This window comes from Lissotriton vulgaris, chromosome 4_1 (assembly GCF_964263255.1).
Source record: "Lissotriton vulgaris chromosome 4_1, aLisVul1.2, whole genome shotgun sequence".
Classification (NCBI taxonomy): Eukaryota; Metazoa; Chordata; class Amphibia; order Caudata; family Salamandridae; genus Lissotriton; species Lissotriton vulgaris.
The window spans coordinates 1,272,678,730-1,272,702,850 of record NC_141691.1 but is presented as its reverse complement, the minus strand read 5'-3'; positions in this window follow the sequence as shown (position 1 = coordinate 1,272,702,850).

Here is a 24,121-nt window from a genome sequence, read left to right as displayed (position 1 = left end):
GGGAGGGCCACCGCCAGTTCTATGAGCCAGCTCATGGTTCTTGCTGGCAGGCTCTTTCACCCTGCTCTTGAGGTCATGCCACCTCCTCTTGATGTCACACAGTATGCACAGGGTGGTCCCTACTGCATCGACTTTGTTGACTATCCTTTCCCACACTTGATTATTTCTGACTACAGGTGTCTGTTGGACCATGCTTCCAAACAAATGTGGTTCTACTCTGATTATCTCATCTACCATGACTGACAAATCATTGTCTGTGAATTGTGGCATTTTTTTCTGTGCCATGGTGTGTGATGCACAAATGGGTGAAAATTGCAGGTAGGAAGATGGTGGTGGAGATGTGTGAGGTGTGTGTTGGTGTTGTTGGTGTGGGTGGTTATGATGTGTGATGATTTGCCTCTCCTTTCTGCTGTGGTGTTTGGCCCTTCACTTCTGGAGTTGTGCAAAGGATGCTGGCTAGGGAAGGAGTTGGTTTTATACTCAGCTATGTGGATGTGTCCAAATGGAGTATTCATGTCAGGTGTGTTTTCTGGGTTGAACTGGGATGTGTATTATTTTTTTTTTTACATGGGTATGTGTCATTGGAGTGTGTCAAATGTTTTTGAAAGGCAGCGTAAAACAATCAGGAACACTTGCTGTTGTTGCTCTCGACCTCCTCTTTCCACCTGCCCGCAGTGGTCTGAATGCAATGACACTTCCACCAGCTCTGCCATTCATCCTTTCGCTGGACCGTCATCTTATCATAATTTCACTTGCGGTCATTCCTCTGGTCGATCAGCGTTTTTGGGTCTTTCCTCTGCATTACTATCCACCGCAGTCCTATTTACTGATTTTCCGTATGTTGCCGGCGGAGTTTTGTTGAATCCGACCACCGCGATCAGATTTTTCAAACATTGCATCGTAATGTGACTGCCGGTTTGCCGTGGTACATGCGAGCAGTTTTATTCCACAACCACAGCGTTCAGAGTGCTTTTCCATCCGCCATCGACCCCTTTGTTAGTATTTGTTGTCATTGTACTCACCAAAGAAGTCATACTAGGAATGTTGATTTATATTTAAAAAGTGAAAAAGAAAATAATGATGAATGGCAGCAATTTGGTGTTTATTTGTTGGTAGAAGGTCAGTTTCAATTGGGTACTGATCAAGTTATTTGTAAATATTGTTACAACAAATTAGAAGAAATAAAGATGACAACTAGAGCAGTACATAACAACTTAGAGTTGGTACCTATTCCTCAAGATCTAGCTGATTTAAAAATATATGAGTCTATTCTTATTCAATCTGTACACCCATTTCAGGCCATAGTTCGTATGGACAAATGCAAAAACCACAGTTGATGGACAGAATGCTGATCAATGTCATACATTCCCCCCAGTACAGAGATCTGAGCCTAAATCCATTGTTTTTTTGCACTCCACACGAGCCCAGTTCAGACATGGCCATATGCAAATAAGTCTGACCCTGTGCCTCATGGGAACAGTCCAGCCCAAACTGCCAAGCCATGCCTTCCCTGGACTGGAAACAAGCTTCCCAGGACCGGTTTCTGGCATTCCAGCCGTCCTCAGCCCGGCTTGCTTGAATCCAGTGGTGTGGAGAGGCACAGGGTCAAGGCTGATTTGCATATGGCCATGTCTGAACTGGGGTGGTGTGGAGTGCAAAAAAATGATGGATTTAGGCCCAGATCTCTGTACTGGGGTGAATGTATGACATTGTTCTGCATTCTGTCCAACAACTGTTATTTTTGCATAGTTTGAATGGAGCCTAAAACAGGTAATCTGCTAGCAACATATTTACAAAAAGGTCTGAAAGAAAGAGTTGTCTACGTATCTTTCAATTATAAGAAAAACATTGAAACTGTTGGTGTGGACGGAGAAGAAAATGAGGCAGTAGTTATTCTAGTCAATATTGTACCAACATAGTCGAAAAATCTAGCAAGAGTTTATAGATGTCAGTACACTTCAAGAGGCTGCAATATACCTGAGACAGAATAACATTTATTATAATAGTGAATGTTGAAGAAGATGTTATATGCTTGCAAGATGAAACAGTCATTTCAGCTATACAAATTGAAAAAGTGGACAAGTGCAGAACTGAAGAGATTCATGAACATTATACAAAACATCCTCTGCATTCAAAGGAAATAATTGGAAACAGTATTGAAATATATACAATGATAAAAGCAGAGGGAAGTCCCATGAGTGTGTGGGAAAATGGTTTGAAGCTTGTTGTTTTCCCCAGCTTTTCCCCACTGGAGAAGGTGGACGATTTGATGTTCAGTGCATTCCATATATATATTTCATCTTCTGTTTGACAGCGATTTGTCTGCACTTTCGTATACAGTGAACCACATATTAAAAGCATCAACATGTTTCTGCAAAAGAGTTCATGGACGAAGATGAACAAAGAGATGAAAATTTAGAATCTCAGTTAATTATTTTGATGGTGTGTCAACGTGGCAGCAATGAGTATTGGTATCGTCGTCATGAAGAACTTAAATTCATGTTAAGAAACTTAGGTACTCCTACATGGTTTGCAGCACTTAGATGTGCTGAATATGCGTGGGAAGATTTATTTGAATTTCTACGAGAAGCAAATTCAAATGATAAAAACATTGAATGGAAAACAGCTGGAGAACTGTGTTCCATGGATCCGGTAAATGTGTGCAAATATTTTAATCATAAGTTTCAAGCTATGATGTCATGTATCTACAATGAAATTAATCAACCTCTTGAAGAGTTAACAGATTTCTTTTGGAGAAAGTAGTACCAAGCCAGAGGTGCTCATCCTATTCACATGCTATTATGAATAAAGAATGCACATAAATTTGGAACTGATACTGATGAAACTGTTTTGTCTTTCATCAAACAGAATGTTACATGTGCCATTCCAAGAGATGGAGGAGAAAAGATCTTGAGACAACTAGTTTAACTGTTTCAAAGCCATTGATGTGGGAAATACTGCAGATGAAAATACAAGTGCAAAGGGAAATTTTATACAAAATGTTGTTTTGGATTCCCACGTCCTATAATTTCTAAAGGAAGAGTAAATAGTTTCTTATCACCAGTAAGGCAAAGAATAAATAGGGAATCTACCAAGAATATACACAACTTAAAAAAGACAGAAGCTTCAAAGTGCATCAAGTATGTTGTAGATAATTCAATTGCTGTAGCTTGCTATGTTAAATCATATATAACTGAATCTGAAAAGACAGAGATGAAAGAAATGTGGGAATAAATTTCACAAGAGAAGAGATTAGCAAGACATTGTAAAGCTTCAGCTTGAAAATGGTTTCCCATCGAGAGATTGGATCCTATGAATGTTCGGATCTCTTGAGCGCATCCAGTTGATATTCAAAGTCAAGAGGAATCATTGGGGTAAGTCTAGGCCTTGCCACTACACAAAATAAAGGGGCAGATTTATAAGCCCCTTGCGCCTCTTTTATGCCGCCGGCGGCGCAAAAGATGTGCCATGGTGCAGGGTACTTACAACGTAATGCATCTGGGAGATGTGTCACGTTGTAAAGCCCTGCGCCAGAAGGAGGCGTTCTTGCATAGGGGAGGGGGGTTCCGGCGCAGGAGCGCCTCCTAAAAGTGGCTGAGTGAAATCTGCAAGATTTCACTCAGTCACTTTTGGGCCCATGCTGCGTCAAAACCCTGCGCCTGCTTGAAGCAGGCATAAGGATTGATGTAGCATTGTGAGAATAGGGCCCAGCAGAGCATTGTTGGAGCTGTGTCATGCTTGCGATGCAACTCCAGCAATGCGCCACTTTTACAGCACAGATGCGTCAGGCATCGATGCCGTTTTTGCCCCATGGTGAACACATGCATATGCATGGCCATATGCAAATCAGTCTGACCCTGTGCCTCATGGGAACAGTCCTGCCCGAACTGCCAAGCCATGTCTTCCCTGGACCGGAAACAAGCATCCTGGGACCGGTTTCGGATTCATAATCCTCATCAGCCAGGCTATCTTGGATCAAGTGGCCAAGTGAGCAAGGGACTCACGTCTGAGCATACCCTGCCAACTTAGGGCGAACAAAGCGAAACAAAAGGGGATGATGGACAGAGCGTTTGAGCAAATCAAACACTCACCCTCAGTCAACTGATCTGGGTTTAATCCATCACCATTCTTTAGCTCACTCAGCCACCCCAGTTCAGACATGGCCATATGCAAATCATTCTGACCTTGTGCCTCATGGGAACATTCCAGCCCGAACTGCCAAGCCATGTCTTCCCTGGACTAGAAACAAGCATCCTGGGACCGGTTTCGGATTCATAATCCTCATCAGCCAGGCTATCTTGAATCCAGTGGCCAAGTGAGCAAGGGACTCAGGTCTGAGCATACCCTGCCAACTTAGGGCGAACAAAGCGGAAAAAAAAGGGGATGATGGACGGAGCGTTTGAGCAAATCAAACACTCACCCCCAGTCAACTGATCTGGGTTTAATCCATCACCATTCTTTAGCTCACTCACCCACCCCAGTTCAGACATGGCCATATGCAAATCAGTCTGACCCCGTGCCTCATGGGAACAGTCCAGCCCCAACTGCCAATCCATGTCTTCCCTGGACCGGAAACAAGCATCCTGGGACAAGTTTCCGATTCATAATCCTCATCAGCCAGGCTATCTTGAATCCAGTGGCCAAGTGAGCAAGGGACTCACGTCTGAGCATACCCTGCCAACTTAGGGCGAACAAAGCAAAACAAAAGAGGATGATGGATGGAGCATTTGAGCAAATCAAACACTCACCCCCAGTCAACTGACCTGGGTTTAATCCATCACCATTCTTTAGCTCACTCAGCCACCCCAGTTCAGACATGGCCATATGCAAATCAGTCTGACCCTGTGCCTCATGGGAACAGTCCAGCCCGAACTGCCAAGCCATGTCTTCCCTGGACCGGAAACAAGCATCCTGGGACGGGTTTCGGATTCATTATCCTCATCAGCCAGGCTATCTTGAATCCAGTGGCCAAGTGAGCAAGGGACTCACATCTGAGCATACCCTGCCAACTTAGGGCGAAAAAAGCGAAACAAAAAGGGATGATGGACGGAGCGTTTGAGCAAATCAAACACTCACCCCCAGTCAACTGATCTGGGTTTAATCCATCACCATTCTTTAGCTCACTCAGCCACCCCAGTTCAGACATGGCCATATGCAAATCAGTCTGACCCCAAGAGTACTGAAGACAATCAAACTTTTAATCATTGATGAGGTGAGCAGGGTCTCAAACTTAATGCTTGCTTTTGTACATTTGAGAATGCTACAGATTTTAAAAACAGATTCCGGCATTTGCATTGTCTCAAGTAAGAACATTGTCTGGTTTGTATTTGATAGATTTTGATGAGAAAAAGGTTTGTGCTGGTGCAAATTGTGTAAGAGAGTACTTTCATTTAAGCAGACTTTATACTCCTGATTTAGGTGCATATCTCATATATGAAAAATGTATAGTGCATCCAAAATGGAAATATGTCAAAGATGCAATTGAAGTTCAAAAAAAGGAAACAATAAAAGGGAAACTTGAAGGCGTAAAGAAAATGAAAATGGAAACTGTTGATGACATTGAAGGATACCAGCTGGAAAATAGTTCAGGTATCAACTGTTATGCTAATGTGATTCTGAATGTTGTGCTCTATCTACAAGATGTTCATAATGAATTAATGGGAAATCGTGAACATAGCATAAGCATTAGAAATTCTTGTGCATCTTCTTATATATTAGGAGTACATGTCAAAGAGTCAGTACATATCCAAAAGATGAAGAATGCCAGAAGCAGTATGGATTTTCCTTCTGTCAGTTACCAACTGTTGAAATACATAATGTAGTAAAGAACAGAGGGGCTTATTTACAAGCCTCTTGCACCACTGGTGCGTCCCTGTAATATAGGAAAAAGTGGCACACTTTTTTCATGATTTCATGATGAAGGTCTTGTAAAAAGAGCCAATCATGACATTAGATGTTCGCATTGTAGATCAGAGATGTTGTCTACATTACATATAGAAAGATTTGGAAAAGATCTGATTTTAATGCTACAACGTTGTAGAGTAAATGGAAAAATATTGGAAACCAAAATTAAAAAATTCAATGCAAGTCAAATATCTATTTCAGGAAGAACTTTTATAGAAGTGGCTATTATTTTCCAAGATGGACCTAATGCAACATCTGGACACTATACTGTGAATTCAAAGTGTAATAAAGGATTGACACATTGCAATGATGCCCACTTGGATTTCAAACCTACATTGCCTAATGAATTACCAAATTCATATTTGCTATTTTTGAAGCCAATGTTTTGAGTACATCATTCGGCCTATTGGGAAGATGTGAACAGAAAGTAGACAAGAATGCAAACTATTAGTATTTATAATTAGTGTTTGCAATGTTATTTGCACTAATTGATAGTGCATTTGGAAAATTGTGTTTAAAAGCAAATAGTTTATATATTTGCTGTCTTTATTGTACCAAATGTGAATGAGAGTGTACATTTTGGCAAATGTGTTTGAGCTAAATAATAGAGTTAATGTAGACGAAGAAAGTAGTTAACAAAGTGGATAAAGAAAAACACATAGCTGCACATATTTAAAATGATGTTCTACGCTGATCTATTTTTCTACAATCAATGTGATTGTTTTACCCTGCTGTTTAATGATGCCACTACATTGAAATCACTGTGTATGTTGAAGTTAAGTGGAATCTGAGAACAGCAAAAAAGGAAAACTGAAAATGTTATGTAATTCTAAATGTATGTTGTGTTCTTAAAACTATACTATTCTTGTACGCAACCATTCACACAGGAATTACACATGCACTCATCTATTCTCTCAGGAACTACCCATGCACTCATCCAATGCCCAAACACTTCCTTTGCACCAATGCATTCACTCACACAATACCCATGCACTCATCTAAGATCCCAGGCATTACCTTTGCACTCATAAAGTCACTCTGGTACTATACATGCAGTCATCCAATCACCTATACAGTACTGCTACACTCATGTAATCACCCTGGCACTACCCATGCACTCATGCAACCACTCAGGCACTAGTGTTGCACTGAACCATTCACTCAGGCACTACCCATTCGCTCATGTTTTCTCTTATGAACTATCCATGCACTCATCCAATAATCAAGCCATTACCTTTGCACTCATCCTTTCATACAGGCACTCCTCATGCTCTCATCCAATGAGCCAGGCTCTACACATCCACTCATACAATCACCTAGGCACTACCCATGCACTCATGCAATCACTCTAGCACTATTCTTGGACTTAACCATTCAGTCAGGCACTACCCATGCACTCATACATTCACTCAGGCACAACTCATGCACTAATGCAATAACCCAGGAAATTACCCTTGCACTTATCTTGTCAGTCAAGCACTATCCGTACACTCATCCAATCACCCAGGCAGTAACTCTGCACTCAGGCAATCACTCAAGCGCTATTCTTGTACTCAACCATTCACACAGGCATTACCCATGCACTCATCTGTTTTCTCAGGAACGACTCATGCACTCATCTAATGGCCCAGGCACTTCATTCGCACTGATCCATTCCCTCATGCAGTACTCATGCACTCATATAAGTACCCAGGCATTGCCCTTGCACTCATAAAGTCCCTAAGGTACTACATTTGCAGTCGTCCAATCACCCAGGCAGTACTGCTGCACTGATGCATTCTACCAGGCAATACACATGCACTTATGCAATCACTCAGACAGTACTCTTGCATTCAACCATTCAATCTGGTACTACTGATGCATTTATCTTTTCTCTAAGGCAGTATGCATGCACTCATCATATGACGCAGGCATTACCTTTGCTCTCATACCTTCATACAGGTACTACCCATGCACTCATCTATTCTCTCAGGCACGATTGATGCATTAATGCAATAACCGAGACATTTTCTTTGCACTTATCCTTTCAATCAAGCAGTACCAATCCCCCCATTCAATCTTTCAGATAGTACCTCTGTACTCATGCAACCTCTCAGACATTATAGCTCTTCTCAATAATTCAGTTAGGCACTTCCCATGCATTTATGCATTCTCTAAAGCACAACTCATGCACTAATAGGATAACCCAGACATTGCCCTTGCATTCTTCCTTTCACACAGGCACTACCCATGCACTCATCCAATCACCCTGGCAGTACCTCTGCACTCATGCAATCACTCAGGCACTATTCTTGTACTCAACCATTCACACAGGCATTACCCATGCATTCATCTATTCTCTACGGAATTACCCATGCACTCATCCAATGACCCAGGCACTATTTGTGCACTGATATTTTCACTAAAGCACTACCCATGCACTCATCTAACCATCTAAGCAAAATACAGAAGCGTTGGTGGTATGGACTTCAACCTGTCGCCAACTTGAGGAGTGGAAGGTTGAGGATCTTCTCTGCCTTCATTTGCTCTCGCAAGTTCAGCTCTTGTAAGCCTCTTCTCGTGCATTGTTCTTAGATGTTTTTATAACAACAATGTACCACAAGAGTATGTCCTGTCCAATCCTCAGGACAGGACCTTTTTGCACACATTGCATGTAACTTTCTGTGCATTTACTTTCTTTTGCCCTTCAGGTATGGAAAATAATTCCCATACACAATCTCCTTCATTTTATGGCATGTGTCCGCTTCTTCACCTTAAGGTTCACCACCTTCTCTTCCTGCAGACCCTGTGTATTTGTCATTTTTAAACTTTGCAGTAAAATCTAAAACAAAACAAAAAAAAACTCAAAATTGTGTAGCAACCACACAGGATCTTTAACCAATCAATTATTTTTCATGTCACATGGAGTTTCAGTGGGTAGGTTACTCTGACACAACGGTAATGGATATCCCTTCCGCTGAAATATAAATCCCATAATATCCTATGGGATTTATATTTCGGTGATCAGAATATCCATCACCATTGTGATGAAGTAACCCATCCACCAAAATCTAAAGAAGGCCATGAATCCTATTCTTTATGGGGAGTGTGGGTCAGTGCTTAATTTGTAAAAAGGTAAGTGCCAGGGCCCTTCTCAGGAGGCCGCTGCAGCCTGCACCACTCATTGTCCCTGCAAATGCTGTCAATGACAGTACCAGCACAACTACTAACATCACACTACTAAAAGTGTGAAACCTCAGACTATTCCCGGTCCCCAGAGCTATTAGAATTGTGTGATAGACGAATAGTATTCATTTTTAATGTATATTGACTTATTAAGCACTGTAGTTCTGCTCATCTCAAAATTAGACAGACAGCACCACCATGTGGAGGACTGGCCCTATGGTCAGTGCTGACAATCAAGTGCCTGTGCCAAACACCGAAAAATACAGGCTCAAATTAAGCACTGTTATAGATATAACAATTAGCTGAAAGGGCAATTTGCTCACTTGTTCTACCTATTTATTTGGTATACATGGGTGGCATTCATCCTGCCATATAGTTGAAGTAAAGAATGATGACCGCTCATTGACAAATAATTCCATGCACATATGCTGCATGGATGTTTCCTTTCATGATTAACAGTCCATCTATAGATTTGCAACATGGCAAAAAATAAACAAAATGATTGCTTGTGGGACAAAAAGTAGAACAAAATGGCATGCATTAAAATGAAAATCGAACAATATCTTTTTGGATCAGTTCTTAGACTGTATGAAGCAAACCTACAACAGAATTCTTTCATTTTTGTCCCAGTGTCAAACCTTGTGCACATGAGCTTGTATCACATATACATTGTGGACAGCCGGATAGCTAAACAGGCTTAAATGTGAACTGGCTGTAAGGGACTGACGAATAACTAGACCAGAACTGACAGTTTCAGATGGTATTTTCTCGCCTGCACCATACAATTACAAATCAAAGAGGACCGGAATGGGGCGTAACTCTTTAGATGTGGTTTTCTATGTGAAATCTGACATAGTTTCCCAATTCCTCACTCTTCAAGCCTCCAAGTTACCACCTGCTCTGAGCATGTAAATGGGAACGGATTGCCATGGCACAAGGTCTTGTGGATGGCAGCTGTCTTGGAGTATGGTGAGGTGCTGTCAGCCCTGGGCCGCTGGCCCGTGGTCACTTGCTGTTTGCAGCTGGATGGGGGGCGTTATGGAATGGTGTCGGGAGTCCCTCCCTGATGGATCATTTTGAGTCCAGGAGGAGCATTATCGGGTCCTCTCATTATGCTTGCAGAGTTAGGGCATATTTATGAGCAAAGTTACGTGGCCCTGAGTGGCTTCATAAAGCTAGAGTAACACAACGCAAAGAACTGTGTTGCGTTACTCTGCCTGGGAAGGCATTCTATGGATGTAGCTTGGATGTTCCGATGCAACTCCCTCAGTTTTTGACGCATTCCCAGATTTGCAAAAATGTGTAGACCTGGGAATGCACCAAAAAGATACGCCTTGTCAGGGGTGGCATAACGAGTAGAAATATCTTTATTTCTCCTTGTTACTTCCTCATTCTATGTGTGCTTCAGAAATCACATAGAAAGAGGAATAAGCCTCTCAGGATTGTTTTTGTGCAGGAAAGTGATACTTACTTTACAAAATAAAATCCTGCATGCAACACAGGCATCCTTGCACCTTGATGCAAGGGTGCTTGTATTTGTGCTTGGGAGCCAAAATGACACCAGAGCAGGGACAAAGGCAGGAATGCGCCATATTCTTTTAAATATGGTGCATTCCTGCCCTTTCTCTGTCACACGGTGCATCACAGCAAAGTGACTTGCTGTGCTGCATGACATTCCTGTACATATGCCCCCTAGGCTGGGGCTGACTGCCCTTATGTCCACACATCCTGTTTTTATGCGGTTTTCTGCTGGCTTTTAACAATTCTTCTTCTTTTACAGATGCAGATTCACACCCAGCAAAACGGGTCTAGTATTTCCAGACCCGGAATCAATGGGTGACATGGTAATTTTTGCTCTGCAAAGAACGGACCTATTAGAATCATGCTGTAAGGTGTCGCCTATGGGAATACTACTGTGCCTGCCTCCTAATAAGGTTCAATGAGTCAAACACATGCAAAACAGCAGGTCACAATTGTTCATCTAGTAGTGGCCCACTCAATAACCCAACCTTCTACACTCCGATAAAAATGTACCATTAAATTCTCCTATAGTAGTAGCGTCTGCCTACAGCACATGTATACAGCAAAAGAGCGGTGACAGCACTACTCTGTGCAATCATGTATTGTTCTTTCATCCTTCGTGTTCTGTCATCCTCATGGATGTTCTGCTTTCCATACCACTTTGACAAAATGTAATTGGATTACAGTGCGTGCATCTTATTCTTGACACCATCAGCAGTCGCTCAGCACATGGCTGACAGAGGTGCAACAGATGTGCTGTCACAGTGGTAAGAATTTACACCGGTGCTTGTTTCTGTTACACATGGCTGACTGTAGAAATGTGTTGTAGTATTTGCTTGGTGGTGAGTTATACATTTAACATAGTTTCTATTTATGTGAATGACATTGCTACTACTAGTAGGTCCCCAGTTGACTTTCTATGTGGTTTCTTCATCAGGACTTTATAAGGATTGTCTCTTTGTCGGAAGTAGCACTAAAATCATGTGTGCCTTAAAATTAGGGTTGGACCCCGAGCTTGATATCTGTTTGTTTGTTGTTATTAGCTCTTGTGGTAGGCCTTGGATTATTTGAATCAATGGGTCATAGTCGTCACGTTACCGTACGTAATAGGATAGGCTAAGCTGGACCATGCAAGGACCTATATTTTCATAAGAACCTTGCTGTGTTTCTCCTTAGACACAATGGGCCTCATTTATGAATCTGTGCATTACTTTTACGCCTCCGGTGTGTCACTTTTTGTGACGCACCAGTGGCGTAAAAAATGCGCCTTGTTGCGCCATATTTACAAAGTGACGCATCTAGGTAGATGCGTCACTTTGTAAACCCCTGCACCACAGGTATAATGTATGCAAGGGGGGCGTATTGACGCAAGAAAGGGTCATGGAAGTGACGCAGTGAAATCTATGAGATTTCACTGCGCCACTTCTAGGACGCAAATGCGTCAATATCTTACTCCTGCCTCACAGCAGGCGTAAGACTGGCGCAGGCCCTTTCACATAGGGCTTTCCCCGTGTGAAAGGCACATTGCTGGAGTTGCGTTACTTTTGTGACACACTCCAGAAATGCGTCACTTTTGCGCCTACAGATACGTCAGAAATACTGACATATCTGTAACTCCTTGCGACATGATGCGTCATACTGTAAATCTGACGCATCATTGGTGTCGCAAGGAGGGTGCAATAAAAAGTGACGCATTGCTGTTTTCATGGAGTGATGCGTCACTTTTCATAAATGAGGCCCAATGTATTTTATTCAAGCATACGTTTCCTGCGATTGCTGATAGTTCGGTATGTATTCTCTTAGGCTTTGTTTACAATCTACATAAAATTCATACAGAAGAAGAAGAATGTCTTCTATTCACAGTCAGGTGTGAGATTGTTAGCGGTCTAGTAGTTGGGTGGGTGGAGTTAGTGGGCTGGGGGGAAGAGGAGTATCCAGGGGATGGGCTAGTCAGTTAGAGTAGGGACGGGTACCTGAGAGCACCTGTTGAATAAAGCTCTTAGATACATAAAGAAGTAGTCTGTCGTTATTACGAGGAAGACACGACAACTGGCGACGAGGATGGGAAGCACAGCTTGCTGTCCCTGAACCCGCAAATGACATTCGGTGCCGTTCCTAGAAATTGGGAAGGAAGTCGCTGTTGCGACGCAGGTGCCCCAAGAAGAATTGCCGCCCAGAGAAGAGAGGCCTTTCACAAAGGACAAGGGAGACCCTACTCACAAGGAACCAGGGCAATCAGTTATATCAAGAACATTGGTTCCAGTGGTGTAATCTAAAATAATAACGATTAGTTATAATGCTCAATGGCGATAATTATTACTACTGAGGATTGAGAATGGCGAAAAGAAGTACACTCACAATTATATTATATTCTTTTTACTTTATAGACTCATATTGAAAATATGTCATACAGAATAATTCATAGAAAAACCAAAAACAATACAGGAGAGTGCAGTGTATCCCAAGTGTGTCAAAACAACCAAACTAACAGTACATAAAAGCTCAAAAGGCACAGTGGTTTCCAACTGAATACATATATCGGAAAAAGACCCAACGAAATTATTATAATTATGATGAGTGAGTCTACACAGTCGTAGGCACTCTCTTTAAGGGTTCTTTTTCACGTAGGCGTCGACGGCGTTTCGACCCTATGGGGTAGGGGTCTCGTCAGGACAGGAAAATGTAGGACATCTGGTTTCTATTCCTATGATCACCCATGCGTGGTGAAAGAAGAAAAAGGATTCAAACACTTACAAGTGACCCAGCCGGGCACACTTGTAGTGGTCGGGGAATGCGCAATATATAGCGCGCAGCAATTGTATTAAAATCTTTTGATGATGTAGGTTACACCTGCAATGGGTGTGCCATACATGGGATATCTCAATGGTATCCGATTCCGTGTACCAATTTTTGCATCAGACGGGGTGTAGACTCACTCATCATAATTATAATAATTTCGTTGGGTCTTTTTACGATATATGTATTCAGTTGGAAACCACTGTGCCTTTTGAGCTTTTATGTTTTATGTACTGTTAGTTTGGTTGTTTTGACACACTTGGGATACACTGCACTCTCCTGTATTGTTTTTGTTTTTTCTATGAATTATTCTGTATGACATATTTTCAATATGAGTCTATAAAGTAAAAAGAATATAATATAATTGTGAGTGTACTTCTTTTCGCCATTCTCAATCCTCAGTAGTAATAATTATCGCCATTGAGCATTATAACTAATCGTTATTATTTTAGATTACACCACTGGAACCAATGTTCTTGATATAACAGAGAAGAGAGGCCAGCAGTTCGTATCTATTCCGTGATCAGGAGATCGCGTAGAGCCCCAGCAAAGAAGCACAGTCGAGCATTGGTGAAGTTTTGAATTTGGTGCCGGTACGCGCCTGAAGCGGTGAGAAGCTAAGAGGCCCGGCGTGGTATGAGGCCTACTGACAAGCTCTGAAGTCACCTAGTGCCACCGTGCTACAAAATCGTAAGAAGTGTGAGATCAGGATGAATGCGTGGAAAAGTACTGAACAGATGAGATAGCCCGCCACGACAGACCCTCACCCCAAAAGCTTGCGAAGTGGCATGCGCGCAAAAAGCCAAAGTTTGAATTGCGGCCCAAGCGTACCTGGTGAAGCGGAGTGGCCAGCGAGAGACAAGCAGACGATTGGAGAGATCGTTGTGTCAGCAGTGTGGTGGCGACCGTTGAGTCCCTGTTGCAACGCATTGTGCGAGTGAAGAGTGCATGTCGTCGGACATTGCAGAGTGAAAACTGTCAGTCAAGCGGCCATCTTGAAGTCAGGCAAGACGGGAAGGACCTCCCTGGTCAATAGTCAAGTAGCCATCTTGGAGTCAGGCATCAGTGCGCACCATTCAGTTAAACAAATTCGAGTACAGTAATGATCGAATAACGGACTGTACCAAGAGCGCATCACCCCAAGAGGCAAGACAAAGAAGGACACGAGCGTTTGTAGTGTTGCACAGAATTGCAGCCATAAAGTGTCACGAGTACAGTGTACCGACGAGTCACATGAATGAGGTGACCCTGTTGCATGAAGACAAGCCTGAGACATTCCAAGCCACACGGTAATGAACTGATGAAAATATGAATAACATGAGATGATTGCTCAGCGTGAATAAGGGCATCACTTGAAACTGTGAAAAGTGAATCACACGACTGCCCAGAGGCAGCGACAGAGTTCTTGAACAAGCACAAGACAATCCAAATGACCACACGCGGTCAAGAGAGATAGAGTGTTACAGGAAACAGGAACATTAGATAAATCATTCATCATGTCAATGCACAATTCACCACAAAGAGAAGCCAAGTCAATCCTGGTGGGCATGACCCACCTGAGGCCCCCAGAGCCATTGACTCTGATAGCTGGTGAAAGTATGGTTCCACAGTGGCAGGAGTGGGTTGAAGACTTCGAGGACTACATCAAAGGGTCCAAGGTGACGGTGGATGAAGACCAGTTGATTGCATTGCGTAATTTAGTTGGAAAAGACATTAGCAAAGTAATAAAAGAACTGCCCCTGGCTGAAACTGGGACGTATGCCAAAGTTCGTGAAGCCTTAAACAAAAAGTTCCTGCACAAGCGTAATGTTGATTACGAGAGATACATGTTTCACCAGGCTCGACAGGACAAAGAAGAGCTGATGAGCACTTACTAAACACGACTGCGCCGACTATCACAATATTGCAATTTTGACACATTTTCCACTGAAGATGCCATACGGCTTCGAATCATTGACGGGTGTTAATCCGAAGCTCTTAGAAGGAAGCTGTTAAAGAAAAGTCACAAACTTGATGAAATTGAGAAGATGACAAGGGTGCACGATCAGGCCGAGGAGCACACCAAGAAGATGGAGTCAGGGCGTGCGGAGAAAAGAGAGCAGGCCAACAGTGTCCAGAATGTCAGAGCCCTGAAACCCGTCGGCTAGACGAAAGGGCGGATCATACCAAGAAATGCTATTGTTGTGGTTATGAGCTCCCACATACAGAAGCCCGTCCAGTGATGGACCAGCAGTGTCGGAAGTGCAAGCACAAGGACCATTTGGAAGCTAGGCGTGGAGATCCTCGAGGTGAAATGAGGAATGGTGCAGCTCGAACGTCCAGGCCGGGCGCTTGGCGTCACCACGTGCGAACCTCACAAGATCACACTCAATCATTGCCTGAGTCCCCAAACTCTAGTAGAGAGTCGAGACGATCTCAGTGGGTCTGCAGATCGTCGTCCTGAGAATTTCGGTCAGCATCTTGGGAACCTAAATACACCAATGAATATGCAAGCATGGTGGCTAACCCGGACCAGTTGAAAAAGTACCCCCGACTCGATATCCTCGTAGGAAACCATAGCGCTAAGTTTGTGCTAGACAGCGGAGCATCGCTAAATTATCTCCCAGTGACTGAGTATAGAAAGATGAAACTAATGCCCACCTTGAAACCAGCACATGTCCGGGTGTACACATGGATGGCTAAAGAGCCACTGAACTGTCTTGGGCAATTCTCCACGACCCTTAAATATAAGACTAAGTCCATATCAGCTGTCATACATGTTATTGAGGTTCCAGAGGCGGACTGCCTTCTCAGCTTCCCGACCACTGAACGCCTTCGCCTAGTAGAAATTCTGTATCAAGTCAACAATGATCCTGATATAATTCATAAATTTCCAAAGTTGTTCTCCGGACTGGGGAAAGATGAATAAGTGTCAGATTAAACTTTACATAAATGAACAAGTCCGTCCTGTTGCTCAACACCCTCGCAGGGTGCCATTCCATCTCCAGCAGGCTGTCAGAGATGAACTGCAAGAGTTACTGAAAGCTGACATCATTGAACGTACGCATGGTCCCACGCCCTGGGTGTCACCGGTAGTGATAGTTCCCAAGAAAGGGACGCCTGAGAGAGTGCGCTTGTGCGTGGACATGCGAGTGCCTAACATGGCCATAGAACAGAAGCGCCATCCAGGGCCCCATCTGAGTGACATAATATCTGCCTTAAACGGCGCAAAAGTGTTCTCCAAACTTGATCTAAATAAAGGCTATCATCAGTTAGAATTGCATGACAAGTCGCAATATATCACGACCTTTGTCACACACCTGGGGTTATTTCGCTACAAGCGATTGAGTTTTGGCATATCCTCAGCAGCGGAAATATTTCATGAAGCCACTCGTCAAACCATTCACCATATGCCCAACACCCTGAACTTCAGTGATCATATACTGGTGTATGGGTCTACCACTCACGAACATGACAAGGCACTAGATCGAGTTTGCCATGTATTGTTGGAAGCCAACCTGACCTTGAATCGAGAGAAATGTGAGTTTCACCGGTCCACACTCAAGTTCTTCAGGCACATTTTTTCAGCAGCCGGGATGAAGCCTGACCCCGAAAAAGTAGCTTCCATGAATGACGCCAAGAGTCCACAGGGCGTTGGAGACATCAGGTCATTCCTGGGCATGACCAGTTATTGTGCCAGGTATATCAAAGACAATGCTACTATCAGTCATCCTCTTAGAACCCTCACCAAGCAGAGTCAGCCATTTGAATGGACCCCCCCCAATGTGAGCGAGCCTTCTGTGAGATCAAAAAGGCAGTAGAGTCTGCCTCCAACCTAGCATATTTTGACCCCAAGCGCAAGACAGAAATCACTGTGGATGCCAGTCCGGTGGGACTAGGTGCCATACTTGCACAATATGATAACGACACTGATCAAAGACACATTGTGGCTTATGTGAGTCGCAGTTTGACAGACCCAGAAAAAGCATACTCACAACCAGAGAAAGAAAGCCTGGCGGTTGTGTGGGCGTGTGAACATTTTCACGTCTTCATATATGGCAAACATTTCACGATGGTGGCTGATCACCAGGCCCTTGTGCCGATATTTGGAAACACTCGAGCGAAGATGCTGCCTCACATTGAACGGTGGGGTTTGAGACTACAAGACTACATCTATACCATTGTGCATAAGACTGGGAAGTCAGCCAATCCTGCTGACTACATGTCACGCCATCCGCAGCAGTCTCAGATCACTGGGCCATCTATGGTTGAGGAGTACCTTTATTTTGTGGTGGATCAGGCCAGGCCACCGGCAGTTCCCCTCGAGGTCATTCAGAAAGCCACTAGAGATGATGCAGCGCTGCAAAAAGTTATGAGCTGTTTGCGAAACAACAGGTGGAGAGACATTGATAAGGAAGGGGAGAGTGAGCCACAGCTTCGGCAAGAACTGCAGGCATTTCAGCACATCAAAGAGGAATTGTCATCCACCTCCGAGGGACTCCTGTTAAGGAATCAGAGAATTGTCATTCCCAAGAAACTACGCCAGGGAGTCATCAATCTGGCACATGAGGGTCACCGTGGCATTGTAGCAACTAAAAGGGCGTTGAGAGAAAGAGTCTGGTTCCCTCTATTAGATCACATGGTCGAACTCACATTAAGAGATTGCCCTCAATGTCAATTGGTCAAGTCTGGAGATCTGCCACCGCCACTGCAAATGACTAAATTGCCTCAAGGAGTGTGGCAGGAATTGGCCATGGACTTTTATGGCCCGCTGCAATCTGGCAAATATGTCCTTGTAGTGATTGACGAATTTTCACGATTCCCAATTGCTCAATTTGTATCGTCCACCAGTGCGTCCAGCACAATTGCAATGCTAGATGAGGTGTTTGCTGCCTGGGGTGTTCCTAAAGAACTGAAAACAGACAATGGTCCCCCATTCACTAGTCAAGAGGTCGAGGACTATGCAAAGCATTTAAATTTCCACCACCGGAAAGTCACCCCGTTGTGGCCACAGGCTAACGGCACTGTGGAACGATTCATGGCCACTCTCAAGAAGACTTTTCAACAAGCAACTTTGAATAAGCGAGATCTCCAAGTGGCTCTCAATGAAGTGCTGAGGGCCTATAGAACCACCCCACATGCCACCACGGGCAAGTGACCAGCGACATTAATGCTGGGTCGACCTATCCGGACCAGAATTCCCACATGGGAAGGCGCGCTGAGACCCATGTCCCCTGCCCGCATTGATTCCGAAGTCCGAGCTGCCGATGGTACGAACAAAGAGATCATGAAATCATATGCTGATCGACGCCGGCGAGCCAGACCCTCCTCCCTGCAGGAAGGAGATACTGTTGTGGTAAAACAAGAGCAACAAAAGAAAACGGACTGTCGATTCCGAGATGATCCTTCGACCATTACGCGCCAGAAGGGCACCATGGTGTCTGCAGAATCAGACAGCCGGAGAATTACCAGGAATATATCCCATTTCCAAAGATGTACGCCAGCTCTGAGAGATACCCTCACTAGAACAGTTGAACCAACCAGTGGTGAATGCAGTGAGAATTGTTACCAAATAAGAGACCCTCCAAATGTGGACGCTCAGCCTGAGAGTGAGACTGCCTATGATGGAGGCTCCCAACGGCCTCGACGAGATGTTCGACGGCCTAAATGACTAATTGAGGAACTATGAATTAACTGGTTATTCCATTTTGTTAAGAAAGGGAGAGATAGTAGTTGGGTGGGCGGAGTTAGTGGGCTGGGGGGAAGAGGAGAATCCAGGGGATGGGCTAGTCAGTTAGAGTAGGGACGGGGACCTGAGAGCACCTGTTGAATAAAGCTCTTAGATACATAAAGAAGTAGTCTGTCGTTATTACGAGGAAGACACAACATCAGGTATACGTCCTTCACCCTTCTATAAGACTTCTATTTGAGCCGATATCTCTTTATGTCATCTCCGGTCCGATGCTGCTCCACGATCGGGTAATTTGCGCCATCTAGACAGCTGATATTCTCTTAAAGTCCCGGGTCTCTCTTCTATTTGTACAAGTCAATAAAGAGATGAATTGCCAATATGTGGCATCTAGAGTGAGCTTTGGCCAGCAGTAGGCAGCAGGGGAAAGGTTTCCGAGAAACTGCAGCAGTTATAACTAGAGAGCTTGCTCTATATCCATGCTGCCATCAGTCTCAGGCTCAGCCGCAGAGAATTCCCCCTGTACCACTGAACAGGTACTGCAGGTAGCAGAGACGGCCTTGTTATTGTGTGTTGGTATGCAAGATGATAAAGAGGAGCTTTTGAGGTCATTGAGCATTTGCAGCTGAGCCGGACAGGTTCACCGCCCCACCACGGACTATAATAAGGATCCTCGGGAGGAAACAATGGTGCCTAGCACTTTGCACTGATGGGACTACACGCCTGCTGAAGTAACACTTACACAACCTTTTCAAACAAGCACACCCTGCACCCTCTCACCTTTTGCTGCCAGGTGCTGCCATGCTTGTTTTCCTGCAGCATGCGTGTTATACACTTCTGGGTCAACATGCAGCTTATAAGGAGGGGAGTGGCTTACGGGTGACCGAATACAGTTACCCAACACAAAGAACAGTAAAATCCATTAGTCGGTCGGACCACATAACATTCTATAGTACACTGAAAATGTATATTTAAACATCATCACATTTCAACACTTACCTCATGCTTCCTCCGTGTGAAACCTGATACATCGGATGGTCTTGTATCTGTGACCACTTCCTGAGAGCAGTGAAGCGGGCCGGTTGGGCTCAGTGACCCGACAGTGGGGGAACCACAATGACCAACAAAGGGCCCGGCAAGTGGCCCTTCGACACCTCTTTGTGACTGCTGCAGAGGGTTTCCAGCTCTGCAATGCCCGGTAATGGGGCCCATATAGGCCCTGTCTAGACTCTTGAAATGCCATTATTCTGTTGCTGTAACCTCCTCATGTGACAAATGGATGAATGAGCGGAAAAAAGCATGGCGTGCCCAGCTGATGATCAAGGGAAACATACAAGTGCTGCAGATATCTATTATGCAATGCCCAGAGGGGATGAGGGGCCATCTCACACTGTACAGTGTAATGGCCAACAAAAATATTCTCTGAGCAAAATCGCCAGGGACAAAATTAAGCATGCATGGGAGGAGCATTTACACAAATGCACCAATAACAAGCCAGCATTTCTGAATGCCACAGATAGTGACCAATGGCAATCAGTGGGTTTGCCAAACCCCACATTACAGATATAACAGATCAATCGAAGCTCAACCTAAAAATGTGCGTCCGCCTGTTCTGGCTCACCTTATTTGTGTGGACTTTTCTAGGGCCAAATTGCAGGAACTCAAATTCTGTGCAGGCCTATAAAACGCAACTCTGGCCCATAGAATCCAAGGTCCGGTGTTATATATAAGGCCTTGTGAGCATGGCATAGAAGTTTTAGGGTGGCTCTATTCTGAACAGGTAGACAGTGTAGATGTGTCAAGCAAACTGCTGCCAAGCCAAATCTATCTACGTTATAAATTAGCTTGATCGCAGTATTTTGAATTACCTATAATCTTGTAAAGAGATATTCTGGCATGTCCAAAGGAGGGTGTTACCATATCCGGAGTGACTAGTAATCAGAGCCTGGACTATAGTTTTCTGCTAAGCAATCAGAATTCAATTAAACAACTTTCTCAACAATTTGAGAATGCTGAAGCATTTACTGCAAATTGCCTTGACATGTTCTTTCATGAAATGAGAGTCATCCGCAGTCACCCCAAGATTTTTGTCTGTTTTCTTAGGGGTTGGAATAGCCCCAGATAATCTGGCCACCAAGAGACATCCCAAGTTACATGGGCCCCACCGAATAGCAGGATCTCAGTTTTATCTGCGTTTAACTTTAAACAGTAATTGGTCATCCATCCTGCTATTTAGGTTAGAAATTCCAGTAATTTGCCTTGGGTTTCCTCTCCTTTCTCACCCAGCGATACAATTAGCTGGGTATCGTTGGCGTAGGAGCAAACATTAAATACCCATTTCCTTGCGATTTTTGTTTTTGAAATGTTGAAAAGAGTCGGGCTCAAGGAAGAGAATTGTGGGACTAGCAAGCAGATTTGTGGGAATGGAATCTACAAGTGGCAATTGGAACTGAGTATGAGCTCTCTTTTAGGAAGGAGCCAAACCATTGGAGAGCCTTCGAATGTAAGCCAATATTGTAACGGTTGTTGATTAACTGGCTATGCAAGACCATATTAAAAGCAAGTTAAGGTCACGTTAGATCAGGGCAGTGGCCTTACCCTGATCTACTGCTAACCTAATGTCATTAAAAAGGCTAACAATGTATACTCAGTGCTGTTACTGGCATGAAATCCAGTCTGTGATGAATCTAATAAATTGTGGGTTTCTAGGAAATTAGTCAATTGCCTATCCAACAATTTCTCCAAGATTTTTTACATATATTGAAGGAGTATCTAGGCCGGTAGCAGGAAAGGACGGAAGCATTGACTGCAGGTTTTCTGACCAAAGGTAGCATCATTGCTTCCTTCCGGAACTCAGGATAAGTTGCCTCCTCAAGGGAAAGAATAAAAATGTGTGGGAAGTAGGAACAAAGAGAAGCCACTAACCGAGAAAAAATAAAGTGTGTCAGAGGTCAAAAGAGGATTTTAGCTTGGCCTCTTTCATCAACTTTAGAAAATGCTCTTCTGTCATCTGTTCGAAGACACGCAGGTGGGTGATGGCCTCAGGGTGGAGACTCATAGAGAACCACAGAGAATCCTCAAAAAAAATTCGGAGCTCGAAAGATGAATATATCCTGCCAATTCTGTCTGTAAAATAGTTCCACAAATCCTCACAGAGGGCTTCAGTGAGGGGAAATGATAAAGATAGGCAAGTCTGCTGAGCAAGCTCCTTAATAATTTAAATAGTTATTTTGACCAACTACTGTTCTCTTTGATTTATCTAATACATTAGTCCTTCTTGGCTCTCCCCAGAGCTTTGTGGTATTGTTTTAGTTCTTCTTTATATTTTATATGATCTGCTTTATCTGTTGAAAACCTCCACTTTTGTTGAACGCTTTTACATTTTCTTTTGGGTATTTTTAATTCCACAGAATACAATTTTTCCGAAGGATGTCTTCTGGAAGATTTACTGACCTTCAGGGAAGTGCATTTGTCTAAGGACCTTAACACCTCCTCCTTTAGTAGTTCAATTTGCTGAATAAGATGTTTCTCTATCTCATTCTGGAGGAGTGTGAAGTATTTGGAGAAACATTCCTCAGTTATTTGATTCCAAGGTCTCCTGGAATTTGGCATGAGGTTTGATGGACAGATGTTGCCATTAGGGAGAGTAACTTAAAACATAATGAAGAAGTGGAGTAATATTAAAAACTTTAGTGGTTTTAGTATTGGAGTAAACAAGATCCAATGTGTGGCCTGCTCTATGAGTTGGGCCATTAACCCATTGTTTCAGTTGAAATATATTCATTTCATTCTCCAATTGCTTGCATAGCTCATCCTCCTCTTTGTTATGAAAGTGTAGATTAGGCTCTCTGATAACTATATAATGTTTGTGCTTAACACTTAGCTGAGCTCATCATGACCACACCCGTTTCATTAGAACGCTCGCACAGCAGGGGAATTTGCCCAGCGTGCCAGCGTTCTAACGGTCATGACGAGCACCATGGCTCATGACGAGCTGAGCTCATCATGAGCATGCAAGGTGTTAATGACCCTCTAATCCTTTGGATTTCAAACATAAAAAGGATCCCTCTGCCATAACCGGGGAGCCTTTTCAACAGCAATTTTATTGTGCATGTGAGGTTTATTAAGTTCCAAAAGAAATTAGTGGGAATATGTAATTTCCTGCTTATCTCTCCTGGAACCAAAAGGGGCCCTGGTCCCTGGTCCCGTTCAGGCATGGATGGGAGCAGACAGGCTTGCCAGCTCACTCCAACTCATGAAGACCCATCAGACTGGTAATGAGACATCATGATATGCAGGGCACACCTCAGCTCCCTTTTTATATGACTGCCTATGGTGAATTCACCAAGTCCAGCTGTCATCCAACACAGCTGTGTGTTCTAGGGACAGAACGAGGAATAGAATGGTTAAATTAAGAAAAAGCCAACTTTCTAAAAGTGTCACTTTCAGACCTGCAATTTAAAAACCAACTTTACTAAAATATGTGTTTTTAAATTGTAAGTCCAGAGACACTAAACTCCAATATTCAATCAGCTCGCAACTGAAAGAAACATGTGTAAAGTTATACAAGGCAGTTCCAAAGCTAACATATGGGACTTATGGGAGAGACAGACCTTGGTGTAGAGAAAAATTTATTTAGCAATCTTTCACTACCAGGGCATGAAAAGTTCAAAAGCAAATGTCCTACCTTTTTCAAATGCACCCTGCTTTTGGGGCTACCTTAAGGATGCCTTCCATGTAATAAAAAGGAAGGTTTGGGCCTGGCATGTAGGTGAACTTGCTAGGCCAACATGGCTGTTTAACACTGCACATGCAGGCTTTGCAGTGGCAGGCCTGAGACATATTTGAAAGGCTACTCATATGGGTGTCACAATCAGTGCTGCTAGCCCACTAGTATCATTCAATTTACAGGACCTGGGCATATGTAGTGCACTGTACTAGAGACTTGCTAGTAAATCGAATATGCCAATTAATGGAGAAACCAAACTCATTACCTTTTAGGCACTGGTCAGCAGTGGGAAAGTGCCAGGAAACCTAAAACCAGCAAAAATGAAGCTCGGCACACAG